Source organism: Crinia signifera, chromosome 1 (genome assembly GCF_055691185.1).
Source record: "Crinia signifera chromosome 1, ASM5569118v1, whole genome shotgun sequence".
Taxonomy (NCBI): Eukaryota; Metazoa; Chordata; class Amphibia; order Anura; family Myobatrachidae; genus Crinia; species Crinia signifera.
The window spans coordinates 459,984,628-460,011,937 of NC_139217.1; the positions used below are offsets into that span (position 1 = coordinate 459,984,628).

A 27,310-nucleotide genomic window follows, 5' to 3' on the forward strand; every position below is an offset into this window, starting at 1 on the left:
ATACAAACATCTACAGAAGAAAACGCTCACAATTCCCCAAATGATCTCACCAATCCCAGGCCACTATTATTTCATTGAATTCGAAAAAGGCGCCACAAGTGGTTGGCAGCGCCGTACATCTGGCACACAGAACAATACAGGAAACACAGAACTAAACAATACAGTAACTGACAAACTCAAGCAGATCACAGGCAACAATTAGCCACAGAATTCTTAGTACACGATACAGCAGAGGTGTAGGGAAGTACAGACGTTACCAGTGTACTACCAGGGGTGGACTGCTGTAGTAAGAGATGAACGGGTATGAGTGAGAGGAGATGTGGAGTAGGAGAGAGCTGGGTCCTGCTCCAAGCAGCTTACAATCTAGAGGTATTAATAACATTAGCTGTGTTACTAATATCCAGGATCCACATTAATGGGGTATAAAGCCTGAGGACAGTCAGAGCGTTACGTTAAAATAAAATACGATATTGGCTGTCGGTTTATTTATGATGGCAAAGCAGAAACTTATCATTAATTAAATGATTTCGAAATATTTTTTATCTATCTAAAAAAGATGGGTTGGGGCACTTTTTCCCCAATCACACATGATATTCTGTTGCTTGAATTCAGCCTGAGGGACACGTGGGTGTATAGCTACCCTGTACTATGTATGCAGGTGATGGTATGACGCTATATATTCACACATACAATTCATGTTCTAGAATGTTATAGTACTATAGATTAGTAGCCAGCAACAACTGAACTCCGGACGGCGGGTAACTGGGGCTCATACTACACATCACACGCAGAAAGACCTTCCCGGGTGGCTCGGATGGCCATACACACTAGACCAGTGGTTCTCAAACTGTGAGTCTTGACCCCAAGGTGGGTCCTGACCATCTTAGCATGTGGTCTGAACTCCATATTGCTGACCGTCAGGCGGATGACGTCTCTAATCTCTCAGCCATGCATCAAATGAGTCTGAAAAATCAGTTGAATTATCTGCGACATCCGACTCATCGCATCATTTTGTGCCTCGCAATGCTACTGTGCATGTACGGTCTGCTGACCACGCACATGTGGGGACTATTCTGCGGTAACTTGCTGGGGTTCGGTAATCATTTTTATTGTCTGACACACAGAAAAGTAGTTTGAGAACCCCAGCACTAGACAATCCTGGCCTCGGCAGATATATAATTAACTATATTGGCCGAGGGTGGTCAAATTGAGTGTACACACTGAACGATGCGGGACACTGGCTATATAGCCAAAATCGACCCCCAAGTAATTTATCCTGTTAAGCGCCTGGAGTCCTATTGGAGAAAGAGCACCTTATTATTATTATTATTATTATTATTATTATTATTATTATCTCCAGTAGACGGGGTGGGTCAGGATTACGCATCCTGAGTTTTAAAATATCCTCTAGTGTGTATGGGGCTTTAAAGTGTAGAGAGATAAAATAGCAGCCAATCAGATCCATGTTACATGCTGTTTTTTAGGACAGGAACTTATAGGTTGGTAGTTTATCTCTCGCCACATCTTGGTACATCTGCCCCAAAATGGGAAGCCCAGATCTATACAAAATATTGACTTTTTAGAGAATTGCCCTTACAATGTGCCCACGTTCCCCGTACAAGGCACCCACATTACACAGGTAGACCTGACCCATACAATGTGCCCAGGTAAGTACATTGGGTCCACCTTAGGATAGGAGTTTGTAGGGGCAGGAGCCACTAACACCCCCCCAGCTGTTCAGTGATAAAGAGCTATGTAAGTACACAGAGTCACCAGCCCTCAGTACCCGGGCCCCCATAGCCCCCTCCACCTGGGGAGCACCCCACTTACCTGTTGGATTGCTGCGGGGTGCAGGTGACCCCCTGCTCTCTCCTGGAGCTGCCTCCTTCCCTGGGCTGTAGTGTTGCCCTAGATCCCACAGCTCCTGTGCGCACCTGGAGCTTAGTCCATCCCGGGGAATGGCTTCCTGCTGGCGTCTCACACTCCTGACAAACTAGTTTGTCAACTTTTGGCTGCCTGTTGTTCACCCCCTTCAGTGCGGCAGAGAGGGTCAGGCCGGGACTGCAGCGGCTCACCTGTGCGGGGAGGGGGGGCCTGGGGGTCTCTGGGAGGGACGCGCACGGGGGTCAGGTGACTGCAGGTAAATGCAAGGGCATGGGGGTCCTGTCCAGGCGATTAATATCCCTCCTCCTCCTCCATCAGTGACCGCAGCCCTCCCTCCTTTCCCCCTCCTCCTCCTCCCGGCTGCTATTTAAATGTGATCAGGTTACAGAATTAGTCAGTCAAATAAAATAAAGACAAATATAGGGACTGTAAGCAAATCCTCCGTGCAGTGTGTGTGTGAGTAGCACCTACACCAGGTACTGGAGCACCAGGTAGTAGCAGCTAACTACACACCAGGTATCACCTCCACTACAGCACCTCAGCACAAGAGGGCACGCCTTGTCCTTACCTGCTGCAGTGCTATCCGTATGGCTGACAGACAAAAGGTTGACGCAAGCACACCGTCGACACGGCAATGGTCGACACATCGAAAGGCCAATTACCACGCAATGGGGCGATTGTCGGCAAACTGCACACGCGCTGTGTCCACTCTGCTTACCCATAGACCAGCACGGTCGTTCTTACAAGTACAAGACCACTGAAGGCCTTAGGTCGACAACTGAAATAGGTTGACATGGCTAAAGATTGGAAGATTGGTGGAAAACTCATATAAGCATTAGGTCGACAATGGGAAGGTTGACACAAGGTTTTCATGTTTTTGTCCCGAATGTCAACGTTGACGCCATCAAAGTGTACCGCATCCCCTCGCACGGCTCGCTGCTCTTGGCACACTGTTTTATTCTCCCACCACACCCTAGTGGATGGTAGGGCATGAAATGCCGCCTGTCGCCACATGTCGGCTCAAAAAAATGTGAAAAACTCATGTCCACCTTCACAGCAACAGTTTGATGTTGTAGCCAGTGAGGATGGAAACACACAGATAACATCTGTATTTATATTCCTCTAATCTGGGTTTCTTATATCCAGCAGCTGCGTCTCCGGCAGTGAGCACCGCGAGATAGCGACCGGCAATACGGAAGGAGCAACTGTAATTATAATAAGTTAGGTAAGATTCTAATTGTGATGCTAATTATATTTACATTTTTTTTCTAACAAAAAAAAAAATGTGAAATTAAGTTTAAATATTTTTGTTTTTTTGTTTTACTTCAGTAAAATGTTTTGTGCTAAAAATATACATGCAAAGCCACACAGCGTGGAGGTGTGGTACATGACTGATTTACCTCTCCAGTCACATGCTACGGGTATCGGAGACAGGGAGGGGTGTCGTACAGTACCTACTCAGGGTACAGCCTCACCAGGCAGCAGACAAGGGGCGTCAGGTGGCATGGGGCTCCAAAATGACTCATATATGTACATAGATACCAAACGTCTTGATTTCAGTCTGCCTTTGCCTCTCTGTCTGTGTACACTGTCTATGCTGCAAAAATGGAAGTGTAGGAACACAGATGAAGCATTATAAGGTGGCATTTGAGAAGCAACACTGATGGGCAGCATGGATGGTGTAGTGGTTAGCATTACTTCCTCAGAGCACCGAGCTCTTGGGTTTAATTCCCACAGCTTATATTAATAACTGGTAAATTGTTAACCAAGAACCTCAAATTTTACAATACCCTCAACAATAGCCCTTCATATATTTCAAAATCATCTCCAAATACTCTTTTGGACTGGTCTGTGACCGGTGCCTGGTTTTTGAAGACCACTTTTCACTCCTATCTACAAGACCTCTCCTGGGCTGCTCTCCTACTTATGGAATCCTTAACATTCCCCACCATGCTTGGACTTTTTTACCCAGCCTTCAAAATGCTCAAGGGAGTGACATGCAGGGAAGACATGGGTGAAGTGTACAGGTAGCCACTTGTATGCTCACAATGGTGTAGCAGTGAAGAACAATCAACGGTCACAAACTAGGCACTGGAGGACCCTCAATGGTTTCATGCATGATGGCCATCACTACGCTGTTACTGACTGGCTCTTGGGACAATCATAACCTGGGCTGGGCTCGGTCTTAAGGTACTAACTAGGGGTAAAATAACCCTCATGGGGCTTTGTCTTATTCATGGTGGAGAACCATTGGGTCTTAGCCATAGTTGGCAAAACTAGCTCATACTGCCATTGAACCATCAATTGTTTGTAACCAGGGATGGTCAATGGCCCACCCTAGTTCACTGTGAAGACAACAACCCGTGTCCAACATGTGGTGAGAAGAGTATAAGGCAGCTGTAATGTGGCTTGAAACTGTGTTCACTCTTCCTGGATCTGATCTGGGATTTACTGAAGACGAGAAAGGGGGAATTATTCCCGACTGTTCTCCTGCCATTGGTGCAACCAATGTCTCACCTATAATGTCTAAAGGTGGCCATACACATGCAGATTTATCTTCAGATCTGGCTGGTTGGAACAAAAACATGGTTATGGATTAGAGCAAATGACAGTTGACCATCTGCTTGGAAATGCTGGAAAACTGACAAACTGTCACTCATCCATAACCATGTTTTTGTTCCAACCAGCCAGATCTGAAGATAAATCTTACTAGTGTATGGGCACCTTAACACTCAACCCTTTGTTATCATGTCTGCATTTCTTTTGTAGGTACTTGTGTATTATCACGGCACCCACTAAGCAAATAGCTTAGTGGGCTATTCTGCGTAGGAAAATCGCATCGCATCACGTACCGTCTATAGTGATGTGCAATGCAATATCCATGTTAACTTCACAGGAGTGCTTATACAATGAAATATCGCATAGGATCGCATGGCACCACATGCGATGCGATATTTCATTGTATAAGCACCCATGGAGCACCCATGGCATGAGATGTGATGGGTGCTTAGTATGTCATGTGATGCAAGCACCTTTGCCATTGTTTTGCGTCACCCCCAGTATCCACGTCAGCCCGAAGCGTGGCGAGCGGCGGCGGAACGCGTCCTCCGATCATTTCATACCCCCACTATCCACGTCGGCGTGGAGTTGATTATATATAGTGTGGCGAGAGCAGCGAGCCACCGAGCCCGAAGTGTGGCGAGGGGACGCGGATGACTTTACATGTATTTCGCGCCCACTCGCGGGACTCGCTACGCTCGCCATGCTTCGGGTTCGGTGGCTCGCTGCGCTCGCCACACGATATAGTATCAGCTCCACACCGACGTGGATAGTGGGGGTATGAAAAGGTTGGGAGGACACGTAATGCGTCCCCTCGCCACGCTTCGGGATGAAGTGGATAATAGGGGTGTGTTCTGGACACATTCACACCAGCAATATCATTCATCTGACACAGTAATGACAACGTGTGTAATGAATAACTGCTCGAATTTAGTAAAGAAATAATGATTAAAGATCATTTACACAATTATTAGTAACAATAATCAAAAAGAAAAGTGACAATGATAGCACAATAACAATGATGGGAACAAGAAGAATAATAAAAAAGTCAATCTGCTTTTGGGAGCAGAGTCAGGGCATGTAAGATTCGATCAAAGGCCTTATCTGCTGCCTAACATTTGCGCCAAATGAATTCTTGTAAATACGAATCCAAATGGTGGCGAGCTGTACCACGTTGGCGCTTGTTCCTCCATTTTGCGGAACCCCAAAGTCGCTCTATTGTTTGGGTGTGCACACCACTTTCCGGATCCACGAAATTGCATTTATGGTTCCCACGGCCATGGTGGTATCCTGCCCGTTCCAATTCCTCCGTGCTATAAGCACGCCAACAATCACTATAAATAGTGGTTCCGGGCTCAATGTTGCTGTTAATGGCGCCCATGAGGGTGCTGGCTTCCCGTTGTGGCACTAGGGTGATAAAGCACTGGCCCGTTTTGTGTGAGATCCCTCCAAACACCCATTGCTGAGGTAAAACGCGGCTCACATTACTTTTCCTTTTCACAAACAGACTTTCGTCTACCTCTACTGTCTGTCCAGTGCTCCCAATGCGGTGCTGCGGCTGTGCCATCAAGTACATTGTGCATGCCTCCCGCATCCAGGTATTATACAGGACCACTGTCTTATTAGACATGTTTAGCTCACGCTGGCAAAACTCAATTGAGGTCATCTCCTCTGACCACGAGTAAATGAACCTCAAAAGCGTAACGAAAGGCAAGCGGCACCCCGGGAAGAAATGGGCCGCGCTCAGGCTCACCTTTTGATGGCACCTCCACATGCACTCCTTGATGGACAACCGCATCATTCGTGCACGTAGCCGTCACTGGCAGCAGGTGATGCTCCTGGAAAAAATGAACGGCGTCCACCTCACTCTGCGGGAGCGTGAACAGGCTCACTGACGGTGCTGCCATCTCACAGAAATGAGTCGAAATTAGTCAAAATCACTGGAACAACTGTAAAACACTCGAGCTCTGAAAAACACGGCTTATTAACACAGAAAATCACCTCAGAGTGAATTTCTGACAAGATGTGCCAGGGGGCGGGAATATCATGGAGCGGGAAGGGTAAAATCGCATCGCATGGTAATAGAACGTTATGCAATGCGATTTCACTAAGTTAACGTACGTAAGAAAATGGGGCGCCGTGATAATACACAAGTACCCTTTTGTATGTCCCTGTTTTAGGAATGCTCTATTTTCCCACTGTCCAACACTGCAAAGCTCTGTGGCGACAACAAAGTCAATGATAAGAAAAAAAAATCCAGGTGTGCTTCGGACCTGTTTTAAGGATTGCAGATCCTGATAGATCCAAGATGATCTATGGCAGTGGTTCTCAGCTTCGGTCCTCAAGTATCCCTACACAGTGCATGTTTTCCTGGTCTCCAAACAGAATCACAAATGGAATAATTATCTCCACCTGTGGATCTTTTAAAATGTGTTAGTGAATAATGAGTGCACCTGTGCACCTGCCAGACCACCCGGAAAACGTGCAGTGTTGGGGGTACTTGAGGACCGAGGTTGAGAATCACTGATCTAGGAGAAAGGCTGCAAATATGAGCTGATTACTGGTGAGGTGTCCTGGATTACATATGATACATCACACGTGGTCCTGCTGAATGGGACGTATCACCATCTGCATTGATGCGCACAGGGTCGCATGTCAAATCGGATGTCAAACATCGAATTTGCCCACTTTTCACCCAAATTCTTGGCCCGAATGGTCACAATTGTCTGAAAAGTGGACAAATCGGACAGGTGTATAGGGGCATTTAGATCATCTTACTGATTCTGATCTGCAGTTGCTAGATATCAGTTCCAGTTAGTCTGCAGTTCTACAGATCACCAGAATTACAGCCCAGCCTGGTGACTTCAGACACTAGTTCCAGCTTGGACTTCAGCTTATCCTGTACCAACCCAGCAGTTCCCAGTCCTGCATCCATCATAACTGGTTCCAGCCTGGTAAACAGCTCAGCTGGTCCTAGGCACGCATCTGGCATAACCTTTCCCAATCTGGTAACCAGTTTAGCTGGTCCCAGCCCAGCACTCAGAATAATTGGTCGCAAATTGGTAACCAGCTCAGCCACTTCTAGCCCAGTACCCTGCCTGAGATAATCGGTAACCAGCTCAGCCACTTCCAGCCCAGTACCCTGCCTGATGGTGGGAATTAGTAACCAGCTCATCCACTTCCAGCCCAGTACCCTGCCTGAGATAATCGGTAACCAGCTCAACCACTTCCAGCCCAGTACCCTGCCTGAGATAATCGGTAACCAGCTCAGCCACTTCCAGCCCAGTACCCTGCCTGAGATAATCGGTAACCAGCTCAACCACTTCCAGCCCAGTACCCTGCCTGAGGGCTGATGCATGTACACACTGATAATAATGTGAGTGTTTATAGTTTTTGTGTTGTGTTTTTCATCTTAGTAAATTTACCCCTTAGTCCTCATTTTGAAACAATGTTTGTTGTATACTTGGGGGGACCACCGGTGGTTGCAGCGGGGGCGCCGAAGGCTGCATAGGGGATCATTTGTCCCCTTCGGCGGCACTGCCTGGGCTAAGCATCTCCATCTAGATAATTAGTAACTGACCCCCCCTCCCCCCTTTACTGGCGCCCCTGCAGATATAGGTTAGTTCTGTGTCCACCTAATATATTTTGTTTTATTTATAATTATTTTTCTAAACTTTTTCTCAATTATTAGATACCAGCTTTTATGAATGATATATTATAACCTACATCTTATGTACAATAGTCTCTACTAGGAATATATATAGTTAGTATAGTTGCATCACGTGCATGGCATCTATTCCCAGAGACGATGGGGCTGGTGGCATGGCCAGCAGCTTACAGAGCCGCTGGCCATTACCCCACAGTGGCAAAAACAGGGCCGTGACCTCGTGGAGCATTGCAAGCATAGGCCACGTTCCCCCGAAGGGGTCCCGACTTGTGTTTTTCACAAGTTGGGAGGTATGTTATTGTTAATCATTTCTACATTGTGTGATTCTATTTGTTTTTATTCATGCAAATTCCTTTAATAGGTTTCCGTATATATTCCTAATATATATTTGTATATTTGGTGATACTGGTGCAACCTCGCACAAAGCGCAGATGCAGTGGCAGAACTTGTGGGTGGTGAGCCCAGGTGCAAAAATAAATGAGTTTTCAGGGAATACTTGAAAGTTTGGAGACTGGTGGAGAGTCTTAATGTGCGTGGAAGGGCATTCCATAGGATGGGAGCAGCCCGATGAAAGTCCTGTAATAGTGAATGGGAGCTAGTGATCCGTGCAGAAGAGAGACGCAGATCTTGTGTAGAGCATAGTGGTCGAGATGGGAGATATTTTGTGATAAGTGCAGAGATATATGCTGGTGCAGTATGGTTAATAGCTTTATATGCTAGTAGAAGTGTTGTATATTGAATACGGTAATATACAGGCAACCAATGAAGGGACTGGCAGAGCGGATCAGCAGACGATGAGCGTCTTGCAAGGAAGATCAGCCTAGCAGCAGCATTTAAAATTGATTGCGGTACTTATGTAGTATCTGGGCTGCCGATTTCTAAATCGGGTCGGATCGGGAGATCGCATCGCATCGCATGCGACCATGCGATTCGATGCGATGCGATGCGATGCGATGACCCGATTTTTCCATAGGAATCAATGTTAAAATGGACTGAGTCCATTTTAACATGGAATTCAATGGGAAAAATGGGTCCTTTTCATACCCCTACTATCCAAGTGGGCATGGAGTTGGATATAAACCTGTGGCGAGCGTAGCGAGCCACCGAGCCCGAAGCGTGGCGAGCGAAGCGAGCCCCGCGAGGGGACGAATACCGTCCCCTCGCGGGGCTCGCTTCGCTCGCCACGCTTCGCTCGCCACGCTTCGGGCTCGGTGGCTCGCTACGCTCGCCACAGGTTTATATCCAACTCCATGCCCACTTGGATAGTAGGGGTATGAAAAGGACCCATTTTTCCATAGGAATCATTTTAACATTGATTCCTATGGAAAAATCGGGTCATCGCATCCGATATCGGATGCGATATCGGATGCGATGCGATGCGATATCGCATCGCATCGCATCTGATTGTATGCCTTAACTTAAGGCATACAATCAAAAAATCGGCAGCCCAGATACTACATAAGTACCTTGATTGCAGTGGTGAGAGTCTGTTCTTGGGAAGACCAGTTAGGAGACTATTGCAATAATCAATGCGGGATATAATGAGTGCATGGATAAGAGATTTGGTAGTGTCTTGTGTGAGATAGGGTCGTATTTTGGATATATTTTTTAGATGCATGTAACATGATTTGGAGACAGATTGAATGTGGGGAAGAAAGGACAGTTCAGAGTCGAGGATGACCCCTAAGCAACGAGCTTGTGGGGTAGGGTAGATTATCGAGTTGTCAACAGCGATGGAGATGTCAGGATGGTAACTGTTCTTAGCTGGTGGGAATATAAGTAATTCTGTTTTGGAAATATTGAGTTTGAGTTGGCGACAGGACATCCAAGATGAGATGGCAGAGAGACAATCAGAGACTCTGCCCAAAACCACTGGTGACAACTCTGGGGAAGATACATGGATTAAGGTATCATCCGCATATAAGTGATACTGAAATCCGAAAGAGCTGATTAGTTTGCCAAGAGAGGAGGTATAGATTGAGAAAAGCAGAGGACCTTACACTGTACAATAATTACACTGTCTACCCCTCTCCCCCTCCCCCCCCCCTAACAAAAAAAAATCCATATAAATATCCAGAATTGGCATTCTATGAAAATCCTGAACTACATGCAGCGGGTTGGGATCATTTGGTCAACAGCATGATGGTCGACAGTTATTAGGTCGACACCATTAGGTCTACATGAGAAAAGGTCGACATTGGAAAAGGTCGACATGGGTATAGGACGACATGGGAAAAGGTTGGCATGGTTCTAGGTCGAAAGGTCATTAGTTCGACAGGTCGTTAGTTCGACAGGTCATTAGTTCGACAATGTTTAGGTCGACAGTGATAAGGTCGACATGGGGTTTTTCACTTTTTTTTTACCTGAATGTCAACACAGTCGACATGGACACAGTTTAAAGTGCACCGCATCCCCTAGCATCGCTCGCTGCGCTCGGCACACTATTTTATTCTCCCGCCCCTCCCTAGTGGATGGTAGGGCATGAAATACCGCCTGTTGGCACATGTCGGCTCAAAAAACTGTGAAAAACCCCATGTCGACCTTATCACTGTCGACCTAAACATTGTCGAACTAATGACCTTTCGAACTAATGACCTTTCGAGCTAGAACCATGCCGACCTTTTCCTATGTCGACCTAGACCCATGCCGACCTTTTCCTACGTCGACCTTTCCCCATGTCGACCTAATGGTGTCGACCATCATGCTGTAGACCAAATGACGGCATCCCCATGCAGCAACCAAGATAATGCAGGTGACACGTAGGGTCATATGTAATAGGGTGTGAGAATCAGAAAGTGAGAGATTTGGGGAGAGTTTTCCCATTTAATGGTTAATTTTGCCATGTAATTGATTTTCAAAAATGGGATAACTCTCCCAAAATCTACCACTTGCTGATCTCCCACTCTCAGGGCCTATTGCTGTTTTATTGATACATAGTCATGACTGCTATTGTAATATGTTGTGTTTGTATCTTCGGTAGCTGCGGATGTGGCTTTGATTGCACCAGCTCTACGGAAACCAAGAATGACTAGATGGAAGAAAGTGCAGTGGAGGTTTTGCACCCCGCAGGCTACTATATCATAGGGTGTAGCTGCAGCCCCTCCAGAGGTGACACTCCATGGTATACACCCACCTGCTGTTTCTGAGGTCCTGGTGGCAGTGCTGCATATGGGAGACGACATCAGCCAACGAATGCTGGAGGGCATCAAACAATACATCAATGACATGGATTATAAAGTATAATCTGTATATAACATCCTGGCGTGAGAAGAGATCACAATAGATCGGAAACATCACTTCTGCAAATAAATATCTTTGTTGGAGTGCCGTCTATTCCTTGGATTACATACATACTGCACATGGCACTCCTGGACATTGCAATCTAGGAGACTGTCACTAGGTGGCGCTGCAAAGCTCCAAAAAGGGCCAAGCCATCACTAGAAAGGGAAATAGCTGGTTGCATATGCGCAATTGAGACTGGGAGATGCTGAAGGGTAAATGTACTAAAGGTTCTAAAAAATTTAAATAAGTGATTTTGCCCCTGGTAACGGATCCCATTCTGTATATCGTTTCTCTATTGCATCCTAGAAAATGATAGATAGAATCTGATGTGGTTGCTACTGGCAACATTACATCTTTTAATTCTTAGAACTTTTAATAATTGTACCCCTGAATGACTTGCCGTGGATCCACAAGCCAGGTCTGTGCATGTGATAAAGTGGTGTCTAGGGCCACTAAATACCCTCTGACAGTGGACCAGGGGCCACCGCAGAAATGGCAACATCGTGAGTCTGAGATCCAGAAAAAGAGTGTGAGCACGGAAGCCACAGCTGAGAGCCGTAGCACTGTTAGAGTCTCCCTTTATCTTTAGTATCTGATTGGTTGCTTATCAATTGAGAACATATTGAGAGCACATTGAAACTGCTGACTAACCCTAGCATTTACAATATATTAGGCTAGAGAGCTTAATATGCTGACAGCACTATTATTTGCTCTGTTTGAGTTTCTATAGACCCAGTCACTGAGCCTATCAGTATACAGAGGGGAAGAGAGTTATGAACTTATTAAAGTGCACTTTGGGACTGAGCTATTGATACTGTTAAGTGCTGAAGATAACTGTGCTAACTGCAAACGGAACTATGTGTATTGTGCTATAGCACTGGAATAAAAAAGCTGCTGTTCTCTGGAATCAAGGGAGACCATCATTACATGCTAATCCTACTATTTTGCTTACTGTGGATTACAATGAGATGCATGTTATAGGGCAGTGACCGCCCAGCAGAAAGTGCTCCGATGATGGAACTTTGTGTTCACTTTAAAGTAAATCATCAGTTGGGGGTTTACTGAGTAATTATCTGTTTTGCGGTTTCATTATTTGCGTGTTTATATTGTGAAGCTTATTCTGTGTCTAGAATCTTGTGTATGGAAGTAATTGAGATACTGTATTCTTCCCTAGTTATAGCCAAAAGGTTTCTGTAGCATTTGCGATAAAGGTGTCCATTTAAATATTAGCACAAGTTAGGCCCTTATTCTGGTTCACTCGCAAAGGCAAGGACAAAACCATGTGCACTGCAGGGGCGGTGGGGCAGATGTAAGATGTGCAGAGAGATTTAGATTTGGGTGAGGTATTTTATTTCTGTGCAGGGTTAATACTGGCTGCTTTATTTTTACACTGCAATATAGATCTCACCTTGAAGTAAAACCCCCACCCAAATCTAACTCTATCTGCACAAGTAACATCTACCCCACCTGCAGTACACATGGTTTTGTCCATTTGAGAAGGAATTTGCCTTTGAGAGTGAACCAGAAAAATGGCCTTATTGCGTACTAACTACTATACTGCAAACTACTGTCTTATACAGTATGTGTCATATGTTGTGTTGAAGTGCCCCTTAAATGTAATGTATGGTGATAATCAATGGCGGTTCCAAAGGAGGGGCTTGAGCACAGTTCAAAATTCAAATAGGAGTGCCACACCCACTGCCAGTGAGTCAGTTTGGAGTGGCAGTTGCTAGGGCTCCCCCATTTGAATTTTTGAACTGTGCTTCAGTGCCCCCTCTGGAGCCTCCACTGGTGATAATTCATTTCTCGATCTGTCCTGGAGTCACATTCACTTAAACTCATTAATAAATCTAATGGATTATTCTATTTGTTAAAGCTGTCACATTCAAAAGGGATAAAATAGAGAGTGATAAACAGCCAGCTAATCAGCTCCTGTCTGACATTTTTCAAACATACTGTAGCCTTTGGCATGACAGGTAGGAGCTGATTGGCTGGCTGTTTATCACTCTCCATTTTATCACTTTTGAAGCTTAGAGAATCTGGCCCATTGTCACTTTACTGTGAGTGTGGAGCTAGCCTATTTGCTGCAGCCCATACTTACAGTACATACCTTTGAGTATGCATCTCCAGGAGAAGCCTGGAGAGGTGACCCATACAGAAATTCAGGGGCAGTACTCTGACATCAGGAAGCCCTGCCCCAGTTCCATCAAAAAGTTAGATTTGCGGGTCTGATTTGTATTCATGTTTTTTTTATATATTGTGACTGTGATTTAATCAATTGGACTTTTGTTTTGACTTATAAAGGACCATTAGTGTACCAGTCATGTTGTTGATTACTGAGAACACTTTTCTCTTCCATTCAGTGCACTTCACTTCATAGAATACCTGGGTTAGACATTAATGAATTTGTCCTCCAGGCGATTTACTTTTAAAGGGACAGTAATCTAAAGCTGGGTACGCACCAATAGATATATCTGCAGATTAATCGATCGTTCTCCATACACACTGCCCGATCCGTCAGGGCTGACATCACTAATGGGTGGGCGGATTTGCATGCACCTGCCCACTAATCTGTCAATCACCGGCGGCTCCCAGTGCAGCAGTAACACTACGCCGATATATCACCAGATAAATCTGGCATCGGCTGTGTTGCACAGCCAACATGATATATCTGTGAATGAGGCCTTTTATATGGGAAAGGAGGGAAAATAATCAATGGATCAACGGGAACACAATGAAATGGGAAGCTTACGGGTGTGGGGTGACGCTCAGACAGCCGGGATGCTGACGGTCATTAGTCCGACATAGGAAACCCGGCTGCCGGGACTCTGACAGGGGGGGGGGGGGGGGGGCGAATGCTGCGCATGCCACAGGTTCTATTCTCCCTCTATGGGGGTCATGGACCCCCATAAGAGAGAATAGCCCCTGCCAGTCGGAATCCCGACTGTTGGAGCGTCATCTGGCACCCAAAGCTACCAACGGGGAAATGTATCAAACCTTTTGAAGCATGAAGAAGTGGACAATTGCAGGATACCTATAGAAACAGATACTACCTATCATTTTACTTATTAGACGGTAGCAAAACTAGAACTGTTTTGTTAACCCCCCCCCCCCCCCCCTTGATACATTTGTTATATTTTTTAACCAGCATGTTATTTATTAATCATGTACGGTGTATGGTTAGCATTTGTATACTCTCCCTGTACTTGTGTGGGTTTCCTCCGGGTACGTGTGTGCGCTATATAAATAACTGGTAATAAATAAATGGATTTATTATTCATTACCAGTTATTTATATAGCGCACACGTATTCCGCAGCGCTGTACAGAGAATATTTGAACATTCACATCAGTACCTGCCCCAGTGGAGCTTACAATCTATATCCCTACCACACACACACACACACACACACACACACACACACACACAGACATTCTAGGGTTAATTTGTTGGGAGCCAATTAGCCTACCAGTATATTTTTGGATTGTGGGAGGAAACCGGAGTACCCGGAGGCAACCCACGTAAGCACGGGGAGAATATACAAACTCCGCACGGTTAGGGCCATGGTGGGTATAGGAACCCATGACCTCAGTGCTGTGAGGCAGTAATGCTAACCATTACATTGTCCATATTAATTGCCAGGGGTTTCTTGCTTCAGGCTTGCAATCATTCCTGGAATCCGGCAGATATCCGAATATGGATGGAGCAGCTCCCAGTGATCAAATCGCCAACCGCCATCAAGAGCCGGAAGGGGGCGCACGCACACAAGACATATACGGTTGACAGGGTCATTAGGTCGACATGGGTTAGGTTGACAGTCAAAATGTCGACATGGGGTTTTTCACTGTTTTTTGAGCCGACATGTGCCGACAGGCGGTATTTCATGCCCTAACATCCACTGTTGAGCCCCTGTATTTGTATTTATTAGAGCATGTGGTCACAGGCCACAGCCCCCCAACCAGGGAATGGTGAGTGCTGTTTGCACCCCATTTGTAGGAATGGCGAGTTCGGTGGTACTCTGTATCTACCATCCACTCGGGCATGGTGGGAGAATAAAATAGTGTGCCGAGTGTAGCGAGGCACGAGGGGTCGAGGTGCACTTTAATCTGTGTCCATGTCGACTCTGTTGACTTTCGGGTCATAAAACTGTGAAAAACTCCATGTTGACCTTTTGACTGTCAACCTAACCCATGTTGACCTAATGACCCTGTCCACTTTATGACCCTGTCGAGCTAACCTATGCTGACCTAGACTCATGTCGACCTTCCTGCATGTTGACCTAGACACATGTCGACCTAAATGCATGTCAACCTAATGGTGTCGACCTAATGACTGTCTAAAAACTTGCTGGTGACCAACCGATCCACACGAGTAATACCCACCAGTCCGGGTCTCCACTAATGTACCTGGGATCCGACTGTAGATATAACTTCAGGTGTTTGTGCAGTTATAGCTGAGATCCAATTGGAAACACGTCTTTTTCTGCCCCCAGCAGTCCCAGCCCAAACTATGGCATAAGGCCACACCCTGGAGAGGCTGACTATATAGGGGTGCCAAATGATTGAATGACATTCCCAATATAGTCAGAAGTGTGTCCAAATAGTGGAGTTTCCTCTCGCCTGCGTGCATGTATGTATGACTCACACTGTGACACATAGGTGCCGATTTATGTTTTTGCTGGTGGGTGCTCAAGCCAAAACTATGGGGGAGTGGCTTAATGGGGGAGGGGCGTGGTCACAAAATAATACCTGTTATTAGTCATAAAGCCAGATTCCATAGAACAAAAATATCTTTAGCAACAGTTATCTGTGCATCATTTCTCATCCTCATAAATATTGCACAGATAGTTGTTGCTAAATATATTTTTGTTCTATGGAATCTGGTTTTATGACTTATTAGCCAGAATAGTCAGGAATAATAACTACTAACACATTTTTGGACCGCACTGCTCAGTGAGCATATATTTAAAACTGACAAAAGCCCCCAAGCCTGGACTCACTGTAATTAGATGCCGGACAGTCCTGCTCCTGCCAGGCTACAAGTCTCCATTGGGGACCGGGTAAGCTGCCTCCTCCTGCTGCAGCAGGTGCCTCGACGCACTGTGTGATTGTGAAGGGGGAGGTTGGCGATGGCACCTGGCGGGTCTCGGTGAGCATGACATGACGGAGGTCACGTAACAGTGTGCGCTGCGCGGGGTGTGCACTAGTCTGAAGGCAGGCCGGAAGTGCTGTTATAGCAGCCGCGGCGGGTATGATGATTCATTAATCAGATTCAGCAGCTGCAGTAGTGGTACTACGGCGACCAACAGGACTCGAGGGGGGGGGGGGGGCGGCCAGTGGGTGCTCATGAATTTCCACAGGTGCTCAAGCCCAGAATCGGCGCCTATGCTGTGACTCAGACATGTAGTGCAGACAGGTGACAATGACAGCAGCTGTGACAGTGCAGTACATAGAATGTGACGTGATGGGATCATTTTTGGATTGAGCTTGTCTCACTTTTTTTGTGGCACCCGCAAGGCTAACTGCTTCATGGGAGTGGCAAACGCAGGATTTTCAGAAGGGGGTTTCCAGAGGGGCGGAGCAAAGCACGGAGATGGACACTTAGGTGACCCAGTATATGCCGGGTCAGTTAAAGTATTATAGATAGACCAAATGTATATAAATAATAATAATAAAATATATATATATATATATATTTATACACATACATACACACATACAGGGGCGTCAACAGCATTGTATGACCCCTGGGCATAGCAATGTATTGGGGCCCCTACCGATTCTCCAGCGGTAGGGGTGGGGGAAGATCTGATGTCCTGCGGGTGGTAGGTGGTATTATATCAACCGCTCTGCATGTAGGGCCTGGATCAGTAATTTCCACTAATTACCCCTTTACTGCACAGATGGTGGGAGATGGAGTGGGAGAAGGGGGCATTGGGCTGAATGAAGGGGCTCTGATATATAACTTCCAGGGTGGTAGAGGATGTTTAATATGCAGGTGAGTGGTGTATAGTGGAGTGGGCTCATTATTCATAATTTTCTGGTGGGAGGACAGCTTGCTTGACTGCAGATATCTCCAGTTCCCAGAAATAGGTTTCTTAGATTGGAATGGAAAAACTAGAGAATCCCACCTACCAAATGGTATTGGGGACTAGGGAATCTGAGTTCAGGAGGCAGAGCAATCTGCCAACGAGTATATAAAACTACATACCAGGTGTGTGGAGCTGGAGCAGTAACCAGCTGCTTGACGGCTAATATCTCTGGTTCTGGGAACAGTAGAGACAAGCTGCCAGTGTCCCTCAAAGGGGGAGAGTTCCAGCTTTTGGAATATACTCTCAGAAAAACGCTAAGTCAGACAGAACCTGAAATATGTGACTGGGAATAACAATTAACAGGCTTGGATGGGGACCACTGCTTTGAAGTCAGATATCTCCGGTTTCCAGGGGCCGATTTTTACAATTCTTATATCACTGGAAAGAGGGGACCCTCAGCTTTCAGCTGAGGGTCCTTAGACTCCTGGGGGGGTTTCTGGGTACTCAGAAACCCCCCCTGCGTGCGCTACTGCATGGGAACCATTATCTGCGGAGAATAAAGTGTATTATGTCCTGAAAGAGGTTTTACTGTAGGGCATTCCCATATTATGTGACATCCTGGCATTAGTTATCTGTCACTGTTATATCTTGTATTTTATACACAAACAGAACTCAGCCCATGTGATCTTGGCAGAGAAACAGACGGCTCCAGACAGTTGGAATGTATGCTGCAGATTGTCCGTCAGCGCACAGCTTACAATGTTAGCGATTATACTTCTGGGTTACCAGCCACGTCAGTGACGCACTCCTACAGCCAAGCACCATATTAATAACCACAGGAGGTTGTAGCTGTTGTCCTAGTTCTAGTACACACAAGAAAGTGGGGCAGAGGTATCATTGTGGGTGCCGGACGACTCACCGACAGTCGGGATTCCAACAGTCATTAACCCGATGTCGGAATCCCGACTGCTCCCTCATGGGGGTCCACGACCCCCATAGAGGGAGAATAAAACAGGTGGGGAGCGCAGCGAACCACTGTGCCCGCAAGGGGCTTTGTTGTGCTCCCCCCACTGTGCAGTTGGGATTCCAACTTCGGGCTAATGACTGTCGGAATCCCGACTGTCGGTGTGTTATACCACACCCATCATTGTATGGAGAGAGAAAAAGTGGAGATAAAGTAGCAGCCAACCAGATCCTAACTGCCATGGTACTGACCGTTTGTAAAAGCGGATTGGCTGGTATTTTATCTCTTCTCATTGTCTCTCTTTCTGTACTACAGTATGCAGAGGATTTTATGTTGCAGAGATACGATTAGACCCTCAAATAAAATTACCACTATGCCATACCTCCCAACTGTCCTGCTTCCAGGGGAACGTCACGTTTTTTGGGGACATTCCCGCGGGGACAGGGCCGGCAGCGTCTCTTCCCGCAGTCAGAGGGCTGGGAGCATGGCTAGCAGCTCACAGAGCCTCTGGTCCATGCCCCTGTGGTGCCCCAGGCCTCGTGCAGGACATCAGGGGTTAATGCAGCCGCACTCCCAGTCCAGGACACCAGGGGGTTAATCTTTTCCCGGGGCTTCGCGCCTCAGGGTTGATGGACAGGCAAGGGGGAAGCAAGTGATTGGCTGGAGGGAGGAGTTGAGAAGAGAGGACGGAGGAGAAGGACTCACGTGGGTGCTGAACGGCGTGGAGGAAGAAGGGAACAGCACGTGCATGCCGAGCGGAGAGGAGAGAGACGACCCGGCAGTGTGAAGGTGAGCGAGAGGAGACCCGGTGACGTCCGGCGAAGAGCAGCGGTACCCGATCCAGGACGCGGCGACTCCAACACCGGCCGCGTCATCCAGCAGGGACGCCTCGTGACGGAAGCCAGACGCCCGCAGAGAAGAAGCAGAAGCGACCGCGCCAACTAGCCTCCAGCCAGCGACGGGTCAGCCGGTGGAGCCGCTGAGTGTGGCAACGCTGCGCCTGCAGCGCCCACACTAGTGCGCTCCTGGCGAAGAGGACAGGACTCAGCAAAGATCCCCGCGTCCAGAGGAGGAACGCCGCCACTCGCGACGGGCAGGAGCCTGCACCAGTAACCAGTTAGCCAGGTACTCTGTCCCAGCCCTGTTCCCACGCATCAGCCAGGCCCCAGAACCCAGTCAGCCAGGTACGCTGATTCAGCCCTGTCTCCACACAGCCTTGTAAATAAGTCATCAGGCCTGTACACAGCCGGCCAGGTACACTGCCCAACTCTGTCCCCCAGCCAGCAGCCGGGACCCAGGACCCAGCCATCAGGCCTGAGAGCCTTTCCCTTGTTGGGCCACCATACTTTCAGAGGATCCCCGTGAGCCCCTAGGGATTTGGGTAGGGGACTGGTAAAGGAGGGCACCGTAGGAGGACCCCAGCAGCCCTGCAACCCCCTTAGGGATTGACTCATACAGGAGTACCTATATATATTCCGCCCATTGCCCAGCACCGTATCACTGAACAGCCGTATTCGGTCTGGGACAGCTTGCGCCCTCCCTAGAGACTGCTCTCCAGGTCCCTCCAGGACCATCCTGCCATTAGCGACCCACCTTGGATCTTATTATTGTGGACTCCAGCACGCTAGGGACATTCTTCAGCAGCCAATTGTGTGGGGCGTACTGACTAAATCTTACCGTGGACATTATTGTATTGCTAATTGTTATATTTGTCAGGTACTGTGTTAAATGTTACATGTGTCAGATTTATGTGTGCTATTGAAGGTATAGCTTTGCAGAGGGAACTATTGTGTTGATAGTACCGGTGTAGGGTAGTGACCCGGTGGTAATAATTAAGCAAGGGTGTTTGACCCGTAGTGAGCTGCACGGTACTTGGAACACAGTAGGTGCCCCAGTTACGTTATACGAGGAAGTTAGCATCCTCTGAGTTATTGGTATTGTCAACACTGCCGGTCAGGTTGGAGTCAGTGAATTGTTTGAATTAACCCTTGAAAGTTGATTGTTTACCGTGTCAACACTAAGTTGATTGTTTACTGCGTCAACACTAAGTTGATTGTGTACTGTGTCAAATATTGTGCCTTATCCTTGTTCTACCTTTTAATTGAGGGGGTCAGTGGGCAGAGGTCGACCTTGCCCCAAGAATAAACCCGAGTTACTTTACCAAGCTGTGTCCCTTTCATTGAAGTACAATCTCCTACCTAACGGACCTTGGAAAGCCGGAAGAACCTGAATTACCTCGAAGACACAAGGTAAGAGGAGAAACCCCCTCTTCGCCCTCCGATCACCACAGATTATTTTGGCGTCACGAACAGGATCCGTATACGTCAGGAGAGTGACAACTCGGTGAAAAATGGAACAGCAGCAAGGCGGAGGAGTGGCACAGCCGGCAAACCCACAAGACCAAGGACAGCAAGAAGCACAAGATGCAGCACCGGCCGCGGCCATCACCCTACCGTACTACTTTGGAGCCCCGTGGCTCCCGACCTATAGCGGTGACGATGATAAATTACAGAAGACCCCGTTCGCGGACTTCAGGAATAATATAGAATCCATGTTTCGGCTATATAGACCAAGCGAACACCAGAAAGTGGAAATATTAATGGGACAGCTGACCGGGTCCGCGCGAAGAGAAGTGGCCTCATGGCCGATGGAAGACAGAAAAAGTGCGACGGACATGCTAAAGAAAATTTTCACGACATTCGAAACAAAGACCATTCCTGAGCTGAAAATGAAATTGTACGCCCGCAAGCAACGGCCCAACGAGTCCCTACGGGACTACGCCCTAAGTTTACAGGAGACGCTGAAGGCCATTAGGGCAGTAGACCCAGAGGAAGTACGAAACGCAGACGAAGCCCTAACAATCCAATTCGTTGAAGGAGCGGCCCAAGAAAACGTTAAGATTCAACTGCGACTACTGAAGTCACAGATGCCCGGCAAGACCTTCCGGGACTTCAAGACGGCTGCCCTCGCCATCATCGGTAACCCCAAAGCCAGAGGAGAAGAGTACCCGGAACTGATTGGCTTCAAAGAAGGAGCGAACCCAACCGGAGCCACAGCCAGCGGTACTGACAAGGCGAAACAAACCCTCGACTTGGCAGTACAGGGTGGCCAACAGCCCGACAGAGACGCGATGCAAACGCTCCAGAAACAGATGGAGGAACTGGCCGTAGGGATGGCGGAGATGCAGAAGGAAATGCGCCGAATGGCGAGTTCACCAGCGCAGAGCTATACGGAGCCAAGATGGAGGGCGGAAAGGCAAAGACCGGCCCGCAGCAGGTGGGAACCACCCCGAGAGTATGGGCGGCGACCCTCCGACCAGTTTGACGGCCAAGGGCGTCCGATATGCCGCCGATGTCAAGAAGCCGGGCATACTGAAAGAAATTGCGGACAGGAGGAACATTTAAACTCCAACACCCCGAGGTCGAGGGCCGGACCTCGGGGAGAACTCAGGGAGTAGAAACAGACCCAAGCCAGTGGCGGCCCAAATTCATCGGACAATGCCCGATCGTACCAGTGACGGTCGAAGGGGTAGAGATCCCAGCTATGCTGGATACAGGCTCCCAGATCACCATGATCCAGCTTCCGACCCTTCGCCAGCACTGGGATGAGAGTCGGGTGGTCCTACCCCCCCCGTCGTGGCTACAGCTAATAGCCAGCAATGGCTTGGCCATACCCTGCGTAGGCTACTGGGAAGCCGACATCAGGATTGGAGACACACTGCTGCCCAAACAGGGATGTCTGGTCACGGCTGTGGAAGGAGACGAGTTCGCCCCCATTATCCTAGGGATGAATGTGCTACAAAGGTGCCCCGACGAACTGGTGACCACGTTGAAGGCCGAACTAACTAGGGGCGCGACGGCCAGGGACCAAGCCCTACAGAAAACTATCAAAGTGCTACAAGGGCATCAACGGTTTGTACCCAAGACGGGCGAAGTCGGCAAAGTCCGGTTGACTGATGGGAAGCCGGTGAAACTCCAGCCGAACTCCGAGACAATCCTATGGGGCAAGGCCCGATGCGGGCCCAGCGGGTGCGATTACGATGCGCTGGTCGAAGCAGGGCTGATCCCGGCCCGGTACGATGTCGTCGTGGCAAGTGCTCTGGTGACCGTCAGAGGTGGCCGTGTCCCCATTAGGGTACTGAACCCCCACAGCCGAGTGGTGAAGGTTTATCGCAACCAACCTCTAGCGACGCTGAGATGGACCACCTTTCAGGACATAGTGGCCCCACCATCCGTGGGCCAACAGAATAGCGTGCACACCGGGCCAGACCAGCCGCCCACTTGGTGGAAGGGTCTCCAGGTCGGGGACGAAAACACACCACTGGAAGAGAAGGAAGGGGTGTTGGACGTGGTGCGGGAGCAAGCTGCCGCATTCAGCAAGTATCCGTCTGATATCGGCGTCGTGAGAGACATCTGCCATCACATACCCACGGGGGAGGCCCATCCTGTGAAGGAACGGCATCGACCAGTGGCACCAGCCCTCTACCAACCAGTACGCCAGATGTTGGAGGAAATGAAGTCTAGCGGGGTGATACAAGAAAGCCATAGCCCATGGGCAGCCCCGATGGTCCTAGTCCGCAAGAAGGATGGGCAACTGCGCTTCTGCGTAGATTATAGAAGACTCAACAGTGTCACCCACAAGGACGCCTATCCCCTTCCCCGGATAGAGGAGTCCCTGGCCGCCCTCAAAACCGCCAAGTACTTTTCCACCCTGGACCTGACCAGTGGCTATTGGCAGGTCAGGGTTGCAGAAGAGGATAAAGAGAAGACAGCCTTTGTGACCCCCATGGGCCTCTACGAGTTCAACAGGATGCCTTTTTGCCTATGCAATGCTCCCGCGACCTTCCAGCGGGTGATGGAGCATTGCCTGGGCCACATGAATTTCGAGATCGTGTTGTTGTACTTGGACGACATCATTATCTTCTCTGAGTCCTACGATGAACACCTCCAGCATTTGAAGAAGGTCTTCCAACAGCTAGCCAAGTATGGCCTCAAGCTGAAGCCGGAGAAATGCCATCTATTAAAGCCGGAAGTCAGGTACCTGGGCCATATCGTGAACGCCGAGGGAGTCGCGCCTGACCCGGAAAAGATCAGGGCGGTGCTGGAGTGGCCCATACCCCAGACCGCGAAGGACGTCCGACGGTTCCTGGGGTTTGCAGGGTACTATAGGCGGTTTGTCCAAGGTTTTGCGAAGTTGGCCGGTCCCCTTGCCGAGTTGCTCCGCGGAATTCCGAAGGAAGGGTACAATAAGAAGATCCCCATAGAATGGACCGAAACTCGTCAAAGGGCCTTCGATAGCCTCAAACAGGCCCTGATTACCGCCCCACTGCTGGCGTACCCTGACTACAGCCTCCCTTTCCGGCTTTACACAGACGCCAGCAAGCAAGGGTTGGGTGCGATCCTGGCCCAGAATCAAGGAGGTCAAGAAAGGGTCATCGCCTACGCCAGCCGCAGCCTCAGACCCACCGAGAGGAACGATGCCAACTACAGCGCCTTTAAGTTGGAGTTCTTGGCGCTGGTGTGGGCGGTGACCGAAAAATTTCGAGACTACTTGGCAGTTACCCCATTTGTGGCCGTCACCGACTGTAACCCACTAGCCCATCAAGCCACAGCACGTCTTGGCGCCCTAGAGCAAAGGTGGGCCTCCCGTCTGGCGAACTACAACTACCAGATAGAGTACAGAAGCGGTCGCAGCAACGCCAATGCCGACGCCCTGTCTCGCCTGCCGATCTCGGAAGAAAAAGAGGAGGAGGTAGATCCGAGGGAGACGGTGGAACTGCCCCACTTCCCAGCACGGTCATCTAAGGCTGGCCAGCAGCGAGCAAAGGTAGCAGCCGTCGAACCAGCAACCTGTAGTGACGGCGAAGACTGGGCGAGGTGGCAACTGGAGTGCCCACACATCCAACGGATCAAGAAGTATTTGGTGGATCGGTACGACCCTTCACCGGCAGAAAGAGATGAGGCCCCCGCCGAGTTCCGGCAGTTGTGGCGACAGCGGGATCGGCTCGTGGTGCGAGACGAACTAGTGTATCGTGAGTGTATCGATCCAAGGACTCACCTGGCCCGAGAACAACTCCTCCTGCCCAGAGCTGCAGTCGAAACTGTCCTACGGGCCTACCACGATGAATCGGGGCACTTTGGGAGCAAAAAGACGGAAGCCACCCTGCGAAGTCGATTCCACTGGCACAATCTACGCCAAGACACCGAGACATGGTGTAAGAACTGCCTGGTCTGCGCGGCCCGAAGGCCAGCCACCACCACAGAAAGAGCACCCCTTCATCCAATATGTACCAGTAGCCCCTTGGAGTTAGTGTCACTTGACCATGTGAAGATGGAGCCCAGCCCAATGGGGTATACCTATGTCCTTACTATTGTGGACCATTATACCAAGTTTGCGGTGGCGGTGCCAGTAAAGGACTTGACAGCCCGCACCACAGCCGAGATCTTTTGGAGAGCTTTCGTTCGGCCTTATGGGTTTCCACAGAAGATTCTGTCCGATCAAGGCCCGGCCTTTGAGTCCCAACTATTCAAAGAACTTTGCGCCTACTACGGGTGTAACAAACTGCGCACTACCCCATATCACCCCCAGGGAAATGGCGCCTGCGAGCGTATGAACCAGACACTCATCCATATGCTCCGCGCCCTACCCCCGAGTCAACGACCCGAGTGGCCCAGGTTATTGGCCGAACTGACCTTCCTTTATAACAACACGTATCACACCTCCACGGGGTACACACCCTATTACCTGCTGTTTGGAAGGTCCGGGAAGCTACCAGCCGACATGCAACTCGACCTCCCCAGCACCGAATCCCTAGTGGTGCCCCAGACCTCATGGGTGTATGAGCATCAAGACCGAATGCGAGAAGCTAGCCGAGTTGTTCAACAACAACGAGAAAATCTACACGATCGTCAAAGGAAGGACTATGATCGGAATGCTCAGGCCTGTCCGTTGCCGGTGGGGAGCATCGTCCTCAAAAGGAATAACCGGCCCAGGAGTAAACTGGACCCCAAGTGGGAGCCGAACCCATATGTGGTGATAACCGAACCCCTGTCAACGATGGCCGTATACCAGATCTCGAGACCGGATGGCGCCCATCCGCAATGGATCCACAGAAATCAGATCAAGCTCCGACCAAGACCGGATCAAGAGCCAGAAAGTGCATCAACGAATGATTGGGACGAAGAGCCAGATGGCGAAGACGCCCCCATGCCTCCTTTGCCCACTGACCCTCTCGAGTTACTGATGGCAGTCGGCTGGCCCACTACGCCACTGCCAACCCCTCCTAGGCCGTCCATTGAATTACTCACGCCTCGTGCAGCCGTGGAAGTGGCCCCCGAGCTTAGGCGCTCCGAAAGGAGTACCCGGGGTGCGCTTCCCCGGCGGTACCAGGATTAGATTTTTGCTTATGATCTGCTATGTATATACATTGTAAACTGAAAGCACTGTTTTTGTTGCCGTTGCAAGTGTAATTTGGTGGAAAAGGGACAGTTCACTGTGTTATGATGCGCGCGGACACGCATCCGAAAAAGCAAGGGTGAATGTGGTGCCCCAGGCCTCGTGCAGGACATCAGGGGTTAATGCAGCCGCACTCCCAGTCCAGGACACCAGGGGGTTAATCTTTTCCCGGGGCTTCGCGCCTCAGGGTTGATGGACAGGCAAGGGGGAAGCAAGTGATTGGCTGGAGGGAGGAGTTGAGAAGAGAGGACGGAGGAGAAGGACTCACGTGGGTGCTGAACGGCGTGGAGGAAGAAGGGAACAGCACGTGCATGCCGAGCGGAGAGGAGAGAGACGACCCGGCAGTGTGAAGGTGAGCGAGAGGAGACCCGGTGACGTCCGGCGAAGAGCAGCGGTACCCGATCCAGGACGCGGCGACTCCAACACCGGCCGCGTCATCCAGCAGGGACGCCTCGTGACGGAAGCCAGACGCCCGCAGAGAAGAAGCAGAAGCGACCGCGCCAACTAGCCTCCAGCCAGCGACGGGTCAGCCGGTGGAGCCGCTGAGTGTGGCAACGCTGCGCCTGCAGCGCCCACACTAGTGCGCTCCTGGCGAAGAGGACAGGACTCAGCAAAGATCCCCGCGTCCAGAGGAGGAACGCCGCCACTCGCGACGGGCAGGAGCCTGCACCAGTAACCAGTTAGCCAGGTACTCTGTCCCAGCCCTGTTCCCACGCATCAGCCAGGCCCCAGAACCCAGTCAGCCAGGTACGCTGATTCAGCCCTGTCTCCACACAGCCTTGTAAATAAGTCATCAGGCCTGTACACAGCCGGCCAGGTACACTGCCCAACTCTGTCCCCCAGCCAGCAGCCGGGACCCAGGACCCAGCCATCAGGCCTGAGAGCCTTTCCCTTGTTGGGCCACCATACTTTCAGAGGATCCCCGTGAGCCCCTAGGGATTTGGGTAGGGGACTGGTAAAGGAGGGCACCGTAGGAGGACCCCAGCAGCCCTGCAACCCCCTTAGGGATTGACTCATACAGGAGTACCTATATATATTCCGCCCATTGCCCAGCACCGTATCACTGAACAGCCGTATTCGGTCTGGGACAGCTTGCGCCCTCCCTAGAGACTGCTCTCCAGGTCCCTCCAGGACCATCCTGCCATTAGCGACCCACCTTGGATCTTATTATTGTGGACTCCAGCACGCTAGGGACATTCTTCAGCAGCCAATTGTGTGGGGCGTACTGACTAAATCTTACCGTGGACATTATTGTATTGCTAATTGTTATATTTGTCAGGTACTGTGTTAAATGTTACATGTGTCAGATTTATGTGTGCTATTGAAGGTATAGCTTTGCAGAGGGAACTATTGTGTTGATAGTACCGGTGTAGGGTAGTGACCCGGTGGTAATAATTAAGCAAGGGTGTTTGACCCGTAGTGAGCTGCACGGTACTTGGAACACAGTAGGTGCCCCAGTTACGTTATAC

The 27,310-nt window shown here is 49.3% G+C and overlaps 1 protein-coding gene and 1 long non-coding RNA gene across 4 annotated transcripts in view; one reads left to right on the forward strand and one right to left on the reverse strand.

The window, feature by feature from the left end:
- LOC146021933 (phospholipid-transporting ATPase IC-like) overlaps positions 1–2,200 on the reverse strand; it is a 61,362-nt gene extending 59,162 nt beyond the window's left edge. The window contains exon 1 of the mRNA XM_083155241.1: positions 1,831–2,200. The gene's annotated coding sequence lies outside the window, so the exon portion shown is untranslated. The remainder of the gene's footprint in view (positions 1–1,830) is intronic.
- The window catches only part of LOC146021976 (uncharacterized), a 155,674-nt gene extending 141,779 nt beyond the window's left edge, over positions 1–13,895 (forward strand). For 2 of the 3 annotated variants that reach the window (XR_014451447.1, XR_014451459.1), the window contains exons 5-6: positions 3,034–3,109; positions 11,091–13,895. This is a non-coding gene — a long non-coding RNA (uncharacterized LOC146021976). Of the gene's footprint in view, positions 1–3,030; positions 3,110–11,090 lie in introns of all 3 variants that reach the window. The other variant, XR_014451453.1, reaches the window with a different exon arrangement.
- Positions 13,896–27,310: the final 13,415 nt, after the last annotated feature.